This window comes from Lepidochelys olivacea (genome assembly GCF_965140295.1).
Source record: "Lepidochelys olivacea isolate rLepOli2 genome assembly, chromosome: 7".
Taxonomy (NCBI): Eukaryota; Metazoa; Chordata; order Testudines; family Cheloniidae; genus Lepidochelys; species Lepidochelys olivacea.
Genome location: NC_140417.1, coordinates 104,010,851 through 104,018,203, shown reverse-complemented (window position 1 = coordinate 104,018,203; position 7,353 = coordinate 104,010,851).

Below are 7,353 nucleotides of genomic sequence, written 5' to 3'. Positions count from 1 at the left end.
GGAAACTTTCCTGGTGAAATGTGTATGCCCAGTACAGAGCAGATGTCAGAACAGGCAGAGGTGTTTGTAGATGCAGGTAGTTGTATGAGATGATTCGGTTGCATAGGCATATTAAAAAAAGCATTTGCTGGAAGTGTCTTTTGGGGGGAAAAAACTGGTTAACTTTCTCTATTAAATTATTTTACTAGAGGAATCTTGCTGCTTTAGCTCCCCTTTGGTCTTAATGCTAAAATACATTTTCGGTTTTTAGAAATGCATGTTTAATCATTTTAGGAACATTCTTTTTTAAATGGATTGAGTACAATTACAATGACAGACTTGGAGATGTATTGAATGTACAGGAAGGTGCAGTGTGGCTTACAGAATGTACACTCTGATTTAGGGAATGTACAGTCTGATTTCCTGTATTATTTTTTTTTAGTGAAAAACATAATAAAAGGTTGGTATACATACAATATACCGTACCGTGTTATGGAAAGACACAGCATAGACCAGTAAATATAAACAAAACAGAACTGGGCCCAGAAAAAGCTGAAAATTCCAAGCACTTTCACATATGTTCGTAAACAGATTATGAAATCTGAGTGAAAATAACTCCTCACCATGCCAGTATTGTCCCACTACGTGAACTTATGCACGCAGTTTGTCCTCTCCTTTCATGACCATCTTCACACTTTTTCACACCACCAAGAGGGGCACTGGTTATGCTTGGACCCCTCTCTCAAACAAAACCATAAGGAAAGCAGGCAGAAATATTTCTGATTAAATTTTCTTTTGTTGAAAAATGCTATTTTATCAAAACCAAAATGTTTTGGAAACTTCCGTTTTGACATCTTTTTAGTCAGGAAGGTTTCTGAAGTCCAGGATGGATTCTTGGGTCAGAACAAGAGAGCAGGAGTTGACTGTCTCTTGTAATCTGGTTGTTGGGATGTGGGAGATCCAGGTTCCGGTCTCTGCTCCTAATAAATGCAGATCAGGAACTTTGAACCTGCATCTCCAGACCAGTGACTTAACTACCAGGCTATAGAGTCTGGTCCTTCCTCCCCTGTGCATCAGAACAAAAACAAACTGAAACCTCATATGGTGAGATCCTTTCTCCTCCTCCTGAAAACCCATTTCTATCATAAATCCCTGAAAGAAACTACCCAAGTACTACTGGCTAGGTCAAGGACCATTTTAAATTAACTTTTTTCCCCTTCTATAAATATCAGCTGACTGTTTTGTCTTTCATCCAACCCTTTGTTTATTGTTTGCCTTTTTAGATCATGAACTCAGAGTGGTAGGAGTTGGTTTACCAATACTGTATAGCTGAACAGGATCTAGTGCATACTAGGAAAGCTACTGTCATAGAAATAATTGTAGACCATTGTCCAGATCCTAACTTTCTTGCACTACTGTCAAAGTATTCTGCCTCATCTCTTCATGTGCATTGTATGTAGTTAATGCACAGCTTGAAGGGGTGCTTTTAATTCAGTTTATCAGCTTCATTCATTGTATCTGTCCTGCCTCAATGCAGGGGACTGAATTAGAGGAGCTACCAAGGTCCTTTCCAGGCCTATATTTCTATGATTCTATGAGCTTCTGTCAGATGTTGCCTTCACTTTCTGATTTGGCATGTCTGGGTTTGGAGAGCAAGGTGGGGAAGGTTCCTGAGCTGATAGGCCCAGTGGGACAGGCTTAAAGGTAGAGTACCATCTACTTGATAGAACACTTCACTTCCCCTCCACATGCACGTGCTCTGCCATCCTTCAAGGATCCAGCTCAAGAGAGGTACAGGTCAGAGTCCCAGCAGTTGATTTGGTGATTGGGGAGTGGTATGGATGCAGATGGACATAGTTTGGAATTGGGGCTGGCTACCATGGATTAGGGACGGTTAAGAGGTAGTCTTGATAAGCAGTGTGAGTGAGGGAGTCATTTCTTGCTAGAAAGCAATGCTATGCTGACAGGAAGACCAGAGCGGTCAGAGAAGAACAAATGTTTTGAAGGGGGATATAAAAATAGCCCTACCAAATTCACGGCCATGGAAAAACACATCACGGACTGTGAAATCTGGTCTCCGTCCGTGAAATCTGGGGGTTTTTTTGGTGTGCTTTTACCCTATACTATACAGATTTCATAGAGAGACCAGTGTTTCTCAAATTGGGGTTCCTGACCCAAAAGGGAGTTGCAGGGCGGGGGTCACAAGGTTATTTTAGGGGCGTTGAGTTATTGCCACACTTACTTCTGCGCTGCCTTCAGAGCTGGGCAGCTGGAGAGCAGCGCCTGCTGACTGAGGGCCCAGCTCTGCATGCAGTAGGGCAGAAATAAGGGTGGCAATACCATACTGTGCCATCCTTACTTCTGCGCTGTTGCTGGCAAGGCACCTGCCTTCAGAACTGAGCTCCCGGCCAGCAGCTGCCACACTCCAGCTGCCTAGCTCTGAAGGCAGTGCTGTTGCCAGCAGCAGCGCAGAAGTAAGGACAGCAGTACTTTCTTCCTGCAATAACCTTGTGACCACCCCCACTCCTTTTTGGGTCAGGATCCCTTCAATTACAACACTGAAATTTCAGATTTAAATAGCTGAAATCATGAAATTTACGATTCTTCACTGAAATGGACCATGAATTTGGTAGGGGCCCAGATATAAGCCACTCTCCGTCTTGTTTTTTCTGTAGCTAAACTGAGAATGATTCCTCTAGTTTACAATAGGAGGAATGTAAATCTAAAAATGTTCAACAAACTGCTGCTTTTGTGTTGTCTTTCTGTTGTAAATTTGGTTGGAATTAAGATTATTCTTTGGGTAATTTCACACAGACAACCCCAAAGAGAAAACAACCCTGTAACGAGAGGTGCTGAAGGGTAACACGTTTCTGGAAGCCTACACCACCTCTCAGCCTCTAACATGGATGTATGGACAGAGGTTCCCTTTCCTAGCGAGCCTTCAGGCTGTGGTAGATGAATACCAGAGGAGGAGGCTAGAGTATGTGGGAGTATTGGTCACATCATCTAAAGAATTAATGGCGTACAAATGTTTCCAGTACAGTGGGTAGAAAAATTTAAAAAATATACTAATTAATGACAGCTTTGTAACAAAAGTGAACTTGGCTGACACTATAAGAGAAATTTGTTGTATAAATCATAAGTATTTGAATAAATGGAAGAAAAGTGTACCAGTAATCCTTTGCAGGAATCAAGGGAATACCATTATCTGTTTTAATTTCGAGATCTCTAAAATCAATTTGTTTAACTTAAATACTGTGCTGTCTTTTATTCATATCTATTGAATTAAACTAAACCATATTTTTTCCTTACTTGTATAAAGTAACCAGATAAGAGAGCTTTCTTTATGCTTAACGTGTTTTCTTTTGATTCAAAGTCAGGTTCTGAAATGGTAAGTTCAATACATTTCACAATCTCTGCCAGTTCAGCTCTGATAACTTCTGCCCTCCTCAGTGCAGAACAGCTTAAGAAATAAACATGACACCATTTCTCAACATCGTAGTCTGAGGGAGAAGAAGTGACAGCATGTTGCACGGGTGGCCAAACTGTGGCTCACGAGCCACATGCGGCTTTTTTACCATTAAAGTGCGGCTTGCTGAGCCCCCCGCGCCTCCCCATTCTCCCCCTACTAGACTGGCGGGGAGGGAAGCTCAGGAACTCTGCTTTGCAGCAGGGAAGTGGGGAGGTGGGTCTTGGGGCTTCAGTCCTGCGGGTGCACCTGCCAGTACTTAGGGCTTCAGCAGGAGTGGGGCTGAAGCCCTGAGCCCTGTCAGGTACCTCCCGTGGGGCTGGAGCCCCAGCTCCCAGCAGGTGTGCCCCAGCTCTCGAACTTCTGAAGATTGTGGTATGTGGCTCAGAGGTCCAGTAAGTTTAGCCACCCCTGGCATATTGCTTTGCTATGACGTACAATTCAGATTCGGGGTAGGAAGTACATTAATGTGATGTAGCAGAATAAGTAGATGATCCCTTTGGCACTTGCTCTTACCCGCAGAGACATAGCTCCAGGATAAAATACTGTTCTATCTGTGCAAGAGCTTGAAAGAAGAGTGGGGATGAGCAGCTGTCTCTGACAGAACTGCCCAAATTTTGAGGCCAAGAGCCACGTGGAAAACTTATCCTCATTTAGCTTGCATCTAAAGTACATAGTGGGCCAACTCCTGAGTCTTTACTTAGTGTTTTATATATTTTTTTATTTTATAGAATTTTTCAGTTACATCTTCCAAAATGAAAGTTACTCAGAACAGAAAATCCAAATATCCAGATCTATTGTTCAAAAGATATCTATAAAATTATCCTGAATTTAGCCTGCTGAGGCTGCCTAACCATTTCAGGTTTGTGTCTCTTTACAATTAGATGGCACAAACTCACATATAGACTAAATACTGAAGACTAGGGTAAAACAGAGGCCACAAAAAATAATAAAGGGGGAAAAATTGATAAGTACCCATTAAATCCCTCTCCCGCATTCAGTGACCAGATCATTCCTTTAGTCCTTAATTATAACAAAATAACCCCCAGCATAAAATATGCATCAACATTTTTAGAATCTAACTGCCACCTAGATTGGGCTGTGTGGGTTTGTGAGGGAGGCACGCCTCTCTTTGCATCCCTCCACTGGTTCCCTTTTCTCTATCACATCAAACATTAACTGCTGGGCTTCACTTTTCAGGCCCTTCACAGTCTATCCCTACCCTACCTATCATCTCACATTCACTATTGAAATGTCAACTCCAGCTTCCAATTGGCCAGTTATTACTGATTTGCTAAAATTCAAACAAGCACTTTCATACTTTCTCCCATGCTGTCCCTCATGCTTGGAAGGAGCTCAGGGGTTGCTGCAAGAAGAGAAATGCCAAAGGCTATGTCTCGATGCTAGGTTGGAGCTTGCAGAAACCGAGAAGAGCTATGTCAAAGAACACGTACGTAAAGAAGCTGAGCAGAACAAAGGCCTGGAAAAGGAGATTGTTCCTCTGGAGGACAGATAGAAGGAAGCAAGATATCTGTTCATGCTACAGAAGAATAGTCTTCCCTTGCCACCCCCCAATCCCATCCCACTACAAGAAGAAATCGGAACAGGCCATAGCTGGAGTTAGGGATGATTCAGCGTACCCTTCAGCAACAGGTTGCTGAGTTGGCCAGTGAGGTTGGTAGAAGACACATATTTGCAGAAGCACATGGGGCATTGAGAAAACAACTCCAGAACCTAATAGAAATACACAACCATGGCACTGAAAAGCTTGTAGAAATGTGTGACAAGGAACCAAGCACAGGGACGACAGAGCAAGAAACTTGTGTTAACACATGCAAATTAATTAGCAAGGAATATTGCTAAACAGGGTCCCTGGGCTAGAATCCTTATCACTTCCCCCAGACCAATAGGGGAAGTACAGGCATCAAGAGTAAAAAAAGTCAAGAACTATGAGTTCCAAACAGAAGCCAAGGAATGGGCTTAGAGGCCATTAGACTTTTGGGTTTTCTTGTTTTGGACTTTTCTGCTAACCCTGGAAGCAAAATGAATTGAGAGGTGACCTGGTTGGAGGATGGATAAAGGGGGCCTTAGACTGAAAGAACACCTGCAACACCCTATCTTGACAGGAGGGTTGCTCTGGAGGTGAGAGGCTCAACTGCACTCCTTCAAAACCCTCCTTTGCTGTGAGGTCTACAAAAAAAGTGACAACAGTTAAGTCACTGATGCTCTGGTACCTTGTATTCTTGCATCTCAGTGTCTATCTATCTGTTATCCCTTGCCTTATACTTAGATTGTAAGCTGCTTTGGGCAGAGACAGTCTTTTAGTTCTGTGTTTGTACAGAGCCATGGTGCATGATGGAGGCTCTTAGGTGCAATGGTAGTACAAATTAATTATTATTGTGCTAGTGCCTAGAAAGCTCAGTCAGAATGAGATAATTTGTCCTGGCTTCTGTACAAACAAATAGACCTTACAAGCTAAAATTGTCAAATCTACCTACTATGGGTCATTTTTTAATTTTTTACTCCCCTGTGGATTGAAATGGGTCTAACAACAACTTGAAAGAATTATTCACAAATACTCTAGAATGAACCAACCTTTAGCAGTGAATTTTGTGTCTCTTTGTGACCTATGCTGTATTTTTGTGTGGTGTACACATTTACATTGGCTTGTGGAGTTTGTGCTCGTTTCTTTGTAGGCCTTGTAGACATTGGTAAGAGTATAGTGATCTCCTGTGCGGTGGAAGATTTTTTGCCAGCAGGTAAGAGTAACCTCCTCTGTTCCAGGGGATGGATGTTAGGTGCTTTTAGAAAAGGGGAAAACAAATCAAGCCAACAATCATCCAAACCACTAGGTGCCTGTCACAATGTACAGTGGGCAACAAGTCCATTAACTTTTTTCTGATAGTACCCTTGTCATAAATATAAAGGGAAGGGTAAACCCCTTTGAAATCCCTCCTGGCCAGGGGAAAGCTCCTCTCACCTGTAAAGGGTTAAGAAGCTAAAGGTAACCTCGCTGGCACCTGACCAAAATGACCAATGAGGAGACAAGATACTTTCAAAAGCTGGGAGGAGGGAGAGAAAAAAAGGGTCTGTGTCTGTCTGTAGTCGTCTTGGCCAGGGACAGAACAGGAATGGAGTCTTAGAACTTTTAGTAAGTAATCTAGCTAGGTATGTGTTAGATTATGATTTCTTTAAATGGCTGAGAAAAGAATTGTGCTGAATAGAATAACTATTTCTGTCTGTGTATCTTTTTTGTAACGTAAGGTTTTGCCTAGAGGGGTTCTCTATGTTTTTGAATCTAATTACCCTGTAAGATATCTACCATCCTGATTTTACAGGGGGGATTTCTTTATTTCTATTTACTTCTATTTTTTATTAAAAGTCTTCTTGTAAAACACTGAATGCTTTTTCATTGTTCTCAGATCCAAGGGTTTGGGTCTGTGGTCACCTATGCAAATTGGTGAGGCTTTTTATCCAACATTTCCCAGGAAAGGGGGGGTGCAAGTGTTGGGAGGATTGTTCATTGTTCTTAAGATCCAAGGGTCTGGGTCTGTAGTCACCTAGGCAAATTGGTGAGGCTTTTTACCAAACCTTGTCCAGGAAGTGGGGTGCAAGGTTTTGGGAAGTATTTTGGGGGGAAGAACGCGTCCAAACAGCTCTTCCCCAGTAACCAGTATTAGTTTGGTGGTGGTAGCGGCCAGTCCAAGGATAACGGGTGTAATATTTTGTACCTTGGGGAAGTTTTGACCTAAGCTGGTAAAGATAAGCTTAGGAGGTTTTTCATGCAGGTCCCCACATCTGTACCCTAGAGTTCAGAGTGGGGGAGGAACCTTGACAACCCTCCACACTGGCCTCCAGTCTGGGACCTCTTGTGGTGCCTGACAGTGAAGAGAGGAATAGGAATA